This window comes from Dendrobates tinctorius, unplaced genomic scaffold, assembly GCF_039654945.1.
Source record: "Dendrobates tinctorius isolate UK_male_01 unplaced genomic scaffold, ASM3965494v1 ptg000200l, whole genome shotgun sequence".
NCBI classification, from domain to species: domain Eukaryota; kingdom Metazoa; phylum Chordata; class Amphibia; order Anura; family Dendrobatidae; genus Dendrobates; species Dendrobates tinctorius.
In genome coordinates this window covers 1,788,688-1,802,317 of record NW_027361867.1, presented here as the reverse complement: position 1 = coordinate 1,802,317, position 13,630 = coordinate 1,788,688, and the positions used below count along the sequence as shown (strand labels likewise).

Genomic DNA, 13,630 nt, shown 5'->3' with positions numbered 1-13,630 from the left:
GAGAGAATACAGCTGAAAGAACATGGTTGGCACCACCTTGAACGTTCCATCGCCAAACCATGTGTCTCCTCTTTCGAAATAAGGCAACAGTTCATTGCTACCAATGACAAGAATCCTTTGGGGGTCATCTCTTGCAGAGTCATATAAAATGATGTCGCTGTATTCCTGGGGGATAGCAAAATTGATGCTTTGAGGAGGAGCCAGCATGGTGTTTGCTCGCTGCCTGACCCGACGTGTATTTCGCTCAACGTCACTTCGCTTGGGCATTCGAGACAACACGTCATCAGACCTGTCTCGAAGAACCTGTCCAACAATGCTTCTAGTAGATGCATGAGAGCTGATTGCTTCTTGCCTCAGAGCAGCCATTGTAGCTCTGGCTTCAGCTTGAACTGGATCTGCAGAGTGACTGTGCTCAGTCGGCTGTTTAACAATCGCGGCTCCAGATGTGTGCATGCGTGCGGGACACTTGAATTTGTTGACTTGCCTGCACCGCCATTCTTTGATGCTGTCATCACGTGTCCTGTGCAGGATATACTCGTGTCCCCCAAGCCTAAGGACATCTTTGTCTTTTTCAGACTTGCTCATAGTAAAAGTCATGGTGAAAGTTGCAAGGGGTGAGTAATGAAACCGAAAGTAAGCGTCAGTGTGAAAGTGGCCTGTACAATTATCTTTGTCTTTTTCAGACTTGCTCATAGTAAAAGTCATGGTGAAAGTTGCAAGGGGTGAGTAATGAAAGTGAAAGTAAGCGTCATTGTGAAAGTGGCCTGTACAAGTGGCCTGTACACAACAAGTAAAAGTCATGGTGAAAGTTGCAAGGGGTGAGTACTGAAACCGAAAGTAAGCGTCAGTGTGAAAGTGGCCTGTACAAGTGGCCTGTACACAAATAATTGCCTTGTACACAATTGTCCGTACACAATTGCCTCTTGTACACGGTTCCATGACCTTGTACACAATTGCCCGTACACAATTGCCTTGTACACAATTGCCTTGTACACAATTGCCTTGTACACAATTGCCTTGTACACAATTGTCCGTACACAATTGTCCGTACACAATTGCCTTGTACACAATTGTCCGTACACAATTGCCTTGTACACAATTGCCTTGTACACAATTGCCTTGTACACAATCGCCTTGTACACAATTGCCTTGTACACAATCGCCTTGTACACAATTGCCTTGTACACAATTGTCATTGTACACAATTGGCCTGTACACAATTGTCTGTACACAATAGTCCGTACACAATTATCTTGTACACAATTGTCCTGTCACCCCATGTTACTGCTAGACAAGATTAGAGGGAAACATGTGGATAATGGAGAGGATCCAGCTATGGTCACACTGGACGCAGAAAAAGTGTTCGATAATGTGAGGTGGCCATGGCTGGGTCAAGTGTTGGATAAAATAAATCTGGTGGGTCCGTTTAGACAATTTTTGGCGGTACTACATCAGAAATGAGACAGTCAAAAATGCCCTATTTGCAGATGACATAATTCTGTTCATGAACAACCCAGAGGAAGATCTCCCTATGTTGCTGCTTGAAGTTTGGAAAATTCTCGGCTTTCGTTTAAACAAGTCTAAATGTTGAGATTCTGTTCATGAGGACTGAGGTAAAACGTGGCCAGGAGAGTAATATAATGGGTATCCAGAAAGCAACAACATCTATAAAGTACTTGGGAATTTACTTGGGGAGAACACCAAAACAAATTTATGATCTCAATTATAAGCCTATCATAGACAAAATAGAGAAGGCGTTGGAGAGGTGGGGAAATCTACCCCTCTTGCTGCTAGATCGCTGCCACCTAATCAAGATGACAAGCTCTGCGAGATTACTGTACCCAGTGCAAACTATCCCAATGTTAATTCGTCACGCAGATGTTCTCAGATTAAACAGGGCCTTTTCTAAATTCATCTGGAGGGGTAAAAGGGCGAGATTGGCTACAGGAACTCTAATGCACACAAAGGAGGGAGGGGGCGCGGGATTGCCAAATATTAGGGGATATAATTTATCGTGTTTAATGAGGAATGTAATAGAATAGATTAAAAAAACGGGGCGATATACTGACTACAAATTGGAAACGGAATTTTGTGGCTTGTGGGACCTGATGGCGCTGCTACATACGCCGCTGTCACACATACCGCCAAACATTAAATATACGGTAATATGTAAAGATACCATTGCTACATGGAAGGCAGTAAGAAAAAAACTAAAAATGTCGTGGAGAGTGTCGAAACACCTGAACCCTTGGGCATCTCCTGCCTTTAGATTAGGAAGAGAAAATAAATTATACACAGTGGTTGGGGAAAGGAATAGAGACGTTAGGGGACTTACTACATCTACAAGAAGGCCGCTGGTTGATGGGATTGGAAGTGATAGACAAATTTGAGCTGCCGAGATTTCATTTGATGCTATATAGTCAATTAAAGCATTATGTATTAGACCTCCTTCAGGATGTGAGGAAGGAAATCGATTCAGAAATATGGTAGGACTTGGTTACCAAAGACATTTAGAAATATCTATCACCTCACTATATGGGATGCTGAGGGACATAGTACGCCCTTCAGGGAAGGGCAAAATATTTCACAAATGGGAATGAAGAACTTGAGCATAAGATTCTGCTGGGCTGGGAATTGGTAAGAAAGCATATCATCAATGAACAATGGAGAGATAGTCAGTTCAGAATAATGCATAAAACAATAGGTGGCTTCAATATACCTCCGACTCCGCAGAATCCTGATAGGCAGACAAGCTGCCCAAAATGTACAATGGCCAAATAGACACAGAACATGGATTGTGGTCATGTCCCAGGACACAAGAACTCTGGGTAAAAGTCCAGGATATGTATCTGAAGACCTGTGGGATATGGGTAGAAGTAGATCCATTGTGTTGGTTGTTTGATGACTTCCATTGAAGGAGAACTCACCACTTCTCATGGCAGCTTGCTCCACTCATTGATCACTCTGTCAAAAAGTTTTTTCTAATATCTAATCTGTCTCCTCCCATTCAGTTTCATCCCATTGCTTCTAGTCTTTCCTTGTGCAAATGAGAATAAAGTTGATCCTTCTACAATGTGACAGCCCTTTAGATATTTGTAGACAGCTAATAAGTCTCCTCTCAGTCTTCTCTTTTGCAAACTAAACATTCCGAAATCCTGCAACCTTTCCTCATAAGACAGGGTTTGCAGACCAGTCACCATTCTGGTCGCTCTTTTCTGAACTTGCTCCAGTTTGTTGATGTCTTTTTTAAAATGTGGTGCCCAAAACTGGACACAATATTCCAGATGAGGTCTGACCAAAGAGGAGTAGTGGGCAATAATGACTTCACGTGATCTAGACTGTATGCTTCTGTTAATACATCCTAGAATTGCATTTGCCTTTTTTGCTGCTGCATCACACTGTTGACTCATATTCGGTCTGTGATCTATTAGTATACCCAAGTCTTTTTCACATGTGCTGTTGCTTAGCCCTATTCCTCCCATTCTGTATATGCTTTTTTCATTTTTATTGCCCAGATGTAGTACTTTGCATTTCTCCCTGTTAAAAACCATTGTGTTAGTTGCTGCCCACTTCTCCAGTTTATTTATATCTTTTTGAATCCTCTCTCTCTTCTCTAGTATTAGCTATCCCTCCTAGCTTTGTGTCATCAGCAAATTTAATCAGTTTACCCTCAATTCCTTCATCTAAATCATTGATAATGATGTTGAACAATACAGGGCCCAGGACAGAGCCCTGTGGTACCCCACTTGAGACATTCTTCCAACTGGATGTGCAGCCATTTACGACCACTCTTTGGGTCCGATCACTAAGCCAGTTAAGAATCCACCTAACAGTTGCCTTGTCCATTCCATACTTAGTTATTTTTTCAGTAAGGATTGTATGAGAGACTTTGTCAAATGCTTTGCTGAAGTCAAGATATACTATATCTACAGCATTTCCTTGATCCACCCAATCAGTGATTCTGTCATAGAAGGAAATTAAGTTAGTCTGACATGACTTATTAGTTACAAACCCATGCTGACTCTGTTTAAGGTGCAGGCTTTATTTTCAAGTGTAGGGGTGTGAAGTATGAGGTCCTGCAGCAGCTGAGGTGTGCAGTATGAAATTCTGCGGAACAGTATGAGGTTCTGCCCCCCCAGGTTTGATCCTGGCTACGCCCATAGTGTGAATGTAGCTTGAGGATCTAGGCTTTATCTTAGCTGAGATAAGTCATAGTGTGTGTGTGTGTGTGTATATATATATATATATATATATATATATATATATATATATATATATATATACATACAGTACAGACCAAAAGTTTGTAGATTGTAGATTCACTCTGAAGGCATCAAAACTATGAATTGACACATGTGGAATTATATAATTAACAAAAAAGTGTGAAACAACTGAAAATATGTCTTATATTCTAGGTTCTTCAAAGTAGCCACCTTTTGCTTTGATTTCTGCTTTGCACACTCTTGGCATTCTCTTGATGAGCTTCAAGAGGTAGTCACCGGAAATGGTTTTCACTTCACAGGTGTGCCCTGTCAGGTTTAATAAGTGGGATTTCTTGCCTTATAAATGAGGTTGGGACCATCAGTTGTGTTGTGCAGAAGACTGGTGGATATATAGATGATAGTCCTACTGAATAGACTGTTAGTATTTGTATTATGGCAAGAAAAAAAAAAGCTGAGTAAAGAAAAACGAGTGGCCATCATTACTTTAAGAAATGAAGGTCAGTCAGTCCGAAAAATTGGGAAAAATTTGAAAGTGTCCCCAAGTGCATTGGCAAAAACCATCAAGCGCTACAAAGAAACTGGCTCACATGAGGACCGCCCCAGGAAAGGAAGACCAAGAGTCACCTCTGCTGCGGAGGATAAGTTCATCCGAGTCACCAGCCTCAGAAATCGCAGGTTAACAGCAGCTCAGATTAGAGACAGGTCAATGCCACACAGAGTTCTAGCAGCAGACACATCTCTACAACAACTGTTAAGAGGAGACTTTGTGCAGCAGGCCTTCATGGTAAAATAGCTGCTAGGAAACCACTACTAAGGACAGGCAACAAGCAGAAGAGACTTGTTTGGGCTAAAAAACACAAGGAATGGACATTAGACCAGTGGAAATCTGTGCTTTGGTCTGATGAGTCCAAATTTGAGATCTTTGGATCCAACCACCGTGTTTTTGTGCGACGAAGAAAAGGTGAACGGATGGACTCTACGTGCCTGGTTCCCACTGTGAAGCATGGAGGAGGATGTGTGGGGGTGCTTTGCTGGTGACACAGCTTTGCTGGTGGCTACCACAGCATCTTGCAGCGGCATGCTATTCCATCCGGTTTGTGTTTAGTTGGACCATCGTTTATTTTTCAACAGGACAATGACCTCAAACACACCTCCAGGCTGTGTAAGGGCTATTTGACGAAGGAGAGTGATGGGGTGCTACGCCAGATGACCTGGCCTCCGCAGTCACCAGACCTGAACCCAATCGAGATGGTTTGGGGTGAGCTGGACCGCAGAGAGAAGGCAAAAGGGCCAACAAGTGCTAAGCATTTCTGGGAACTCGTTCAAGACTGTTGGAAGACCATTTCCAGTGACTACCTCTTGAAGCTCATCAAGAGAATGCCAAGAGTGTGCAAAGCAGTAATCAAAGTAAAAGGTGGCTACTTTGAAGAATCTAGAATATAAGACATATTTTCAGTTGTTTCACACTTTTTTGTTAATTATATAATTCCACATGTGGTAATTCATAGTTTTGATGCCTTTAGAGTGAATCTACAATTTTCATAGTCATGAAAATATAGAAAACTCTTTGAATGAGAAGGTGTGTTCAAACTTTGGTCTGTACTGTATATATGTAATCGATATTATACAGTGTATGACATATTTACAATTTATTACAGTTTTTTGTGTTCTAAAGTTGTATTCCAATAAATAGATATTATGTTCTTTCTAAATATCTTGATTATTGGATCATAGAAATGATTAAATGTCTGATTGTCTGATGTTCACATTGTACTACAATAAATTTTTCACCTAAATATAAGCAATATATGTGGGAGATGGAGTCAGTGTAAGGGAAATTGAGGAGTTGGAGTCGCAGGTTTGGTTTACCGACTCCACAGCCCTGTTAGCAGGTTTAAATATGTTCCTTGTAACAATTCAATGCAACGTTTATAACTTGTAATATGCAACTTCATTACAAAATCAATAAAAATGATGCTTCAAAAAAAAAAAAAAAAGATACAATGCTGTATGTCTTCACAATGCCAAAAGTAAAAAAAGTTTTTAAAAATATAAAAAAAATATAAAAGTTCAAATCACCCCCTTTCGCCCCTTTTAAAATAAAACAATAAAAAAAATCAAACATACACATATTTGTTATAGCCATGTTCAGAATCGCCCGATCTATCACTATAAAAAAGAATTAACCCGGTCGCTAAATGGTGCAATTAGAAAAAATGTCAAAACGCCAGAATGACTTCTTTCATTAAAATGCAATAAAGGATGACAAAAAAAATCGTAGCTGCACCAAAATGGTATCCATTAATAACGTCAGCTCGGCCCGCAAAAAATAAGCCCTCACCCAAACTGAGATCATGAAAAAATGGAGACACGACGGGTATCGGAAAATGGTGCAATTCTTTTATACTTTACCTAATAAAGAGGAGTTATTTTTACTGATACAGCGGGTATGGAAAGTATTCAGACCCCTTTATATTTTTCACTGTTTGTTTCATTGCAGCCGATTGGTAAATTCAAATTCATACTATCTATTCCTGACACTGGAGGGGCTTATAAACTTACGAAGTATATAGTTTGAGGTCTGGGATCTGCCAATATATGGCTAGTTTTCTGACTGTTTCGGATAATACATGATTTTAGGGTTTTTTTCCTTTTGTCTCGTTCGAATATAGGTCAATATTAAATAGTCTCCTGATGAGTCGACTTTGGTGAGGACGATGAAACCCGTAGAATTGAGAGGCTTGGAGAATGAGTGTGTATACGTCACCTCACCCGATATACTGAGAAGTGGGGTATGTTTTTTCTATTAGTCATCTTCTGACTAAGCTTCAGGGGGTGAATTATGGGTATAGTTTTACATTTGGAATTAATAAAGTTTAGTTTTATCCTTTTGTCAGCAAACATGAGGAATGACAAGAGACAACCCATTTAAGAAAATTCAATTTTGGGTAAAACTATTCCAACACTATGAACATAAAAAAGGCTTCTCCCCTATGTGACATCTCTGATGTTTATTAACAGCTGATTTCCAAGTAAAATATTTCCCATATTAAGAAAATGAAAAAGGTTTCTCCTCTGTGTGACTGCTCTGATGGTGATCAAGAAGTGCTTTCTAGTTAAAACATTTCCCACATTAACATGTAAAAGGCTTCTCCTCTGTGTGAGTTCTCTGGTGCTTAACACAATTTGATGTCTTGCTAAAACATTTCCCACATTCTGAACATGAAAAAGGTTTCTCCCCTGTGTGAGTTCTCTGGTGCTTAACGCAATCTGTTTTATTGTTAAAACATTTCCCACATTCTGAACAGGAAAAAGGCTTCTCCCCTGTGTGAGTTCTTTGGTGGATAACAAAATGTGATTTCTGTGCAAAACATTTCCCACATTCTGAACAGGAAAAAGGCTTTTCCCCTGTGTGAGTTCTCTGGTGAGTAACAAAACGCGATTTCCATGTAAAATACTTCCCACATTCTGAACAGGAAAAAGGCTTGTCCTCTGTGTGGGTTCTCTGGTGGTTAACAAAATGTGATTTCCATGTAAAACATTTCCCACATTCTGAACAGGAAAAAGGCTTCTCCCCTGTGTGAGTTCTCTGGTGGTTAACAAAATGTGATTTCCATGTAAAATACTTCCCACATTCTGAACATGAAAATGGCTTCTTTGCTTTAGGAGCAGTTTGTTTTTTAATGTCTCTTTGGTGACATTGATTTTCCTTAGTAGTCAGTAATGAATCAGAAGATGGGACCTGTTTCAAAGGATCAGATGACAGATCTTTGCTGTGAATGGATGATGATATATCTGGTGTAATGGCAATCACTTCAGTTGTATCTTGTAGAATCTCAAGATCATCAGATTTAAAAGTTGAAGATGTCAGCTGTCCCTCTGATCTCCTGGTACAGTCATCTGCTAAGACAAAAAAACAATTTTTTTTATAAAATATCCTTGAGCTTTATATTTTTGAATGTCTCTATTTAAACTGTCCATAAAAATGGCAAGCTATGTAAAAAAAACTTTAATTATTTACCAAGACAATGACAGTTCACAGTCTAATAGAAAACCTTGTTGGATGAACCAGTAGTGTGTGGTGTTCAACTGTTTGTTCATTCTGCCTCCCAAATATCAAATAAAAAGAAACCAATCAATGTTATGTAGATGAAAATAATACCTATTCTCATCTCACAAAAAACAAGTCCCCACTCAGGTCCATCATCTGTCAATGGAAATACAGAGGTTCCCACACTATTAGTGGCTCAAAGGCTGTTGAAAAGCAACAGAGTTTCTATAAACCAATCCAGCAAAATCCGCTCTCACTTCGGAGTCTTGCAGTGTGTGCAAACAACATTTAGGATCCCTGTATTTAGCAATATTATAGTGAGAAGAATCCACTTAATTTGCGGTGTGTGTCTCCTGGAGCACAATCTGGGCACTATGTGCTGGGTAATAAAATGGCAAATGTGTAATTTTCACTCTCCAACATCCACTGCGTGTTAATTTCCGGAAAGTGGCTGTGGAGTCAAAATATTCACTCCTCCTAAGGATTATAACCCTCAGTGAATTAATAACATGGAATCACTTTATGGGGATTTCTACTCTTCTGGTTTTCTGTGATTTAGTTATATTAGGGCTTCTGTATATGGTGTGTCCAATCTCATCTGGGATCTGTTCCTGCTGTCCAGCTGGAGTAATCTGCTCCCTACTTCAGCCAATTGGAAAGTACCACACCCTACTAAAGCGCAAAGCACATGGCCGGAATCTGCCAAATACAGCGTTGTTCTCCTCTGGTTCAGTCCTCTGTGCTCAGCTTGCGCATTTGCTTCCTGTTGTGACCGTGGCCCGTTTACTGACTACTCTTGTGTCTTCTGATTCTGTATTCTGTCCTTCTGGTTCTGACCCAGCTACCTGACTATTCTTCTTGCCATCGAACACCACAGACTAGCAGGTAACATCATGGTCCAAGCCTAGGGGTCCCAGTGTAAGTCCAGATCCATGTAATGGTGTTAGATGAGCAAGGCAATCCTTGGGATATGGAAAGCAGAGAATGTTCATGGTGGACATCTTTTGAGCTGCCAGGTGACCATGAACAGTGCTCCCAATACATTCAAAGAAAAAAAGGGGGGTTTCCAGCTTCCAAATGTACAAAAAGTTTATTAAAGGCATAAGAACAGAGATAAACGGACATGCCCCATAATGGCGGAAAGCAGAGCAATGCGTTTCATACAATATGTTCTTTTTGCGCTTGAAAAAGAACATTGTTTGAAAGGCGTTGCTCTGCTTTCTGCCATTATGGGGCATGTCCGTTCATCTCTGTTCTTATGCCTTTAATACATTTTTTGTACATTTGGAAGCTGGAAACCCCCCTTTTTTTTCTTTGGATGTATCTCACGTTTGGCTTGACTGAAATCCGAGCTTCCATGCACCACTATTAGCCGGGACAGGTGAGCTGGTTACTGTTTTTTCATTATACTCCCAATACATTGTGTCTGCAAACTATTCCAGCTAGATCTGCATTCAAATAGCTAAATGGCGCTCCTTCCCTTCTGAACACTGCCATGTGCCCAGACAGTAGTATACAACCGTATGTAGGGTATAGTGCGAAGCTGGAAAATAATTTGTAAGATCCATTTGTTTTCTATTACCCTTTGTGAAGAATTCCAAACTTACCACCACATAAAGTGACACACATCAGATAATAATAATGGGGCCTGATTAGGAACTACTGAAATGATCAAACTCCACAGTCTCCATCAGTAATAAATGAGTAACTAGTGGTGAAACCTCTCTGGGGTAATTAGAGTATGGGGCTCGGAGACTTCACAATCTATACTAGCCTAAGCTTCAATATTTTCTGTCAGATAAGTTTCAAGAAGAAATATTAGGCATTTAAAGAGAACTGTGTATTAGGCCGGTTTCACACATCCTGATATTTCCGGTACCGTTTTTTCTGATCCATGTGCATAATACTTGTGGCACATGTGTGACAACCCTGTGCAGCATCAGTACCACATGGACGGCCGGCAGGGAAGAAGCGCTACAGTAAGTGCTGTTCCCCTGCGGCGGGTGCTGAAAACGCTCTCATCATTCTCCCCTGATCTGCCGGCAGGGAGAATGATGAGCGTTATATTAAAGTCAGAATGATGACAGCAGGTGGGGGCTTTTGGGACTATTACTCCCATCAACCTACACCTGCTGCTAAGAACAGTGACAGCAGGAGCGGATGATTGGAGTATTCCTCACCCGTCGTCTGCACTATAACTAAATAAATGAATGAAAAAAACGGCGTGGGTTCCCCTTATTTTCTATAACCTGTCTGGCAAAACTCACAACTGGGGGCTGCAACCCTCAGCTGTCAACTTCTGCAAGGCTGGTTATCAAGAACAGAGGGGTCCTCACACTGTTTTTTTAATATTTAAATAAATAATTTAAAAAAACGGAGTGGAGTCCCCCATTTTTGAAAACCAGCCATGCTACAGCTGACAACTGGGGGGCTGGTATTCTCAGGCTTGTAAGGGGCCATGGATACTGACCCCCCCAGCCTAAAAATAGCAGCCCACAGCTGCCCAGAAAAGGCACATCTATTAGATGCGCCAATTCTGGGCGCTTTGCCCGGCTCTTACCACTTAGGTGTTAGTTGAGTATAACTGTGTTTGTTATTTTTGAAAAAGGAAAACTGTTTTGTTTTATTTCTAATAAAATACTTTATTCTGACTGTGTGTTTATTTACCATGTAACTATGGGGTTAGTAATGAATAGACACCTTTCCATTACTAAGCCATGGGCTTGATGTCACCTGACAATACAAAGGTGACATCAACCCTACAAATATGAACTCCACGTGCCACCACTACAGGGCAAGTGAGAAGAGCCGGGCAAAGCATCGAAATTGGAGCATCTAATAGATGTGCCTTTTCTGGGCAGCTGCGGGCTGGTTATTGTTTAATCTGTAGTTGTAGTTTTCAGTTAATGAGATTCTCATGCTCTGGGGCGGGGCTGTGGGTTGCGTTGTGGGTGGGGCCTTATGTGGTGCTCTGCGTACATATTAATCTGTATTTGCTTATGACATTGATCCTTCAGTGACCTGCCCCCTATTTTACATAAAAAAATTACATACAGAAAAATGTCAGCGCAGTACCATCTATAAGTAAGAGATAGAGGCTACTGGACAGGCGCCGTCAGTGTCATGTGTAATTTTTTTTTTCTAAGCCTCACAATAGCCACAATATTATAGGCATTATCAACAATAATATCAATACTATTATATGCATTATGTAAAAATGGGGGGCAGGTCAGTGAGGGATCAGCGACCTGTCATAAGCCAATACAGATGAATATGTAATCAGCGCACCACATAAAGCCCCGCCCATGGGCCACCACAGCCCCGCCCCAGAGCACGAGAATCTTATTAACTGAAAACTACAAATACAGATTAAACAACAACCACAAGACGGATTTCATCACCAGGTATCATTGTAATCAGTATAACGGCGCCGACCTGATAGTGTCTGTAGGTTACTGAGCACAATCCTGCTGACAGGATCCCTTTTATATTTAGATCTTAGGCATTTGGAAGAGGCAATGGAGAGATTTTTTTCCAAGACTATCAAGAAGTTATAGACTCACATTAGGCAGGAAGGCCGATCCCACCACAATCAAACTATCATACAGAAGGAACAGGTTAAAAAAAAAGACAGAATAAAAAAATATGCTACATCCCCAACAACAACGTATGTATGAGGAGAGAACACTAAACTGGAGTTGCACTCATTTATAGTGGACCATTGGAGCCACTATGAGTCCTGACCAGAAGATTAGAGAAAGTATTAGTGCCTCCATTTCAGGAGACATTGTGCAGTAATCTGAATTTCTTAGGTTGGAAAACATAATGTAATTTATGACGTGGAGTGAATCCATGAAACCAGGGCTGGAGCCATGCCAACACATCTCCTGCAGGCGTGAATAAATGTATATTACAGCCATCAGCCACGCACAGTTTAGAGATATATCATGGCACAGGTGGAATGTTTGTCCTGTAGATTATCACAATCCTCCTTGAAGTTAGTTAGAATCATAGAATCGTGCATTTTCTCACCTCTATCAAAAAGCAGCAGTCACAGCCACCAATGTGCATCACATCTATTGGTCTGCCTTCTATTGGTGAGTGATCTGTTATATATATTGTACATGCCATTAGTTTATCCATGTATGTTTTAGAGCAGGTGTTTTTCTATTTGGTTTTTATCATTGCTTATTTTCTTTAGTCCTATAGCGCAGGTCAATCTGTTTATTTTTGATATCCCCAAAATCCTTTATTATTGCTTTTGACATCTCTTGCAAGCCTCAATTCATTGTCAGCTTTAGATAATCTGATTTGTGCCCTGCAGGTTCTGCAGACAGCATTATATTCTTCTTTAGATATGCCTCCCTCTTTCCATTTTATAAACATTTTTTTCTTCCTTTTTAGCATGTGCTTAAGTTCTGTGTTCATCCATCCTGGTTTCCTTAAATGCTTCCTATTCTTCCCTCTTTTCGGAATTGTTAACAATTGTGCTTTGAGAAATTCATTTTTCAAGATTTCCCATCCTTCCTGGACATTTTTGTCTTTAAGGATATCCAGCCCTTGGATCCCTCCAATTCTCTTTCTGAATCCCTTAAAATCTACCTTTCTGAAATCTAACCTTGACGTCTGAGTCTTCACAGGTCTTCCTCCTCTAGTTATCCAAAATTCTAAAATAGCAATAGTTGGTTTTAAAAGAAATTGAAATTTCAGGCTAAAGGGAAACTCACACTTGCCATATTTTTTGGACCATAAGACACACCTAGGTTTTAGAGGAGGAAATTAGGAAAAACAAATTGAAGCAAAAAATGTGGTCAATTCTGTACTTAATATCCCCTATCCTGGTATATATGGTCCCTTCACCCCCATCCTGATACAAATGTCCCCCTCATCCCTACCCTGGTATGCATGGCAACCTCATCCCTATCCTGGCATGCATGGATCCCTCATCCCTATCTTGGTATGCATGGCCCCATCACTATCCTGGTATGCATGGCCCCATCCCCATCCTCGTATGATTGGCCCCCATCCTGGCATGCATGGCCCCATCATCCCTATCCTGGTATGCAGGGCCCCATCTTGTCCTGGTATGCAGGGCCCCATCTCATCCTGGTATGCAGGGCCCCATCTCGTCCTAGTATGCATTCCACCTCATATCTATCCTGGTATGCCTGGCCCCCATCTTGTCCTAGTATGCATGGCCCCATCATCCCTATCCTGGTATGTAGGGCCCCATCTCGTCCTAGTATGCATGGTCCCATCTCTATCCTGGTATGCAGGGCCCCATCTTGTCCTAGTATGCATGGTCCCATCCCTATCCTGGTATGCAGGATCCCCATCTTGTCCTAGTATGCATGGT

At 40.9% G+C, this 13,630-nt stretch overlaps 1 pseudogene; it reads right to left on the bottom strand.

Moving 5' to 3' along the window:
* Positions 1-7,219: 7,219 nt before the first annotated feature.
* LOC141056819 (uncharacterized) overlaps positions 7,220-13,630 on the bottom strand; it is a 49,792-nt pseudogene continuing 43,381 nt past the window's right edge.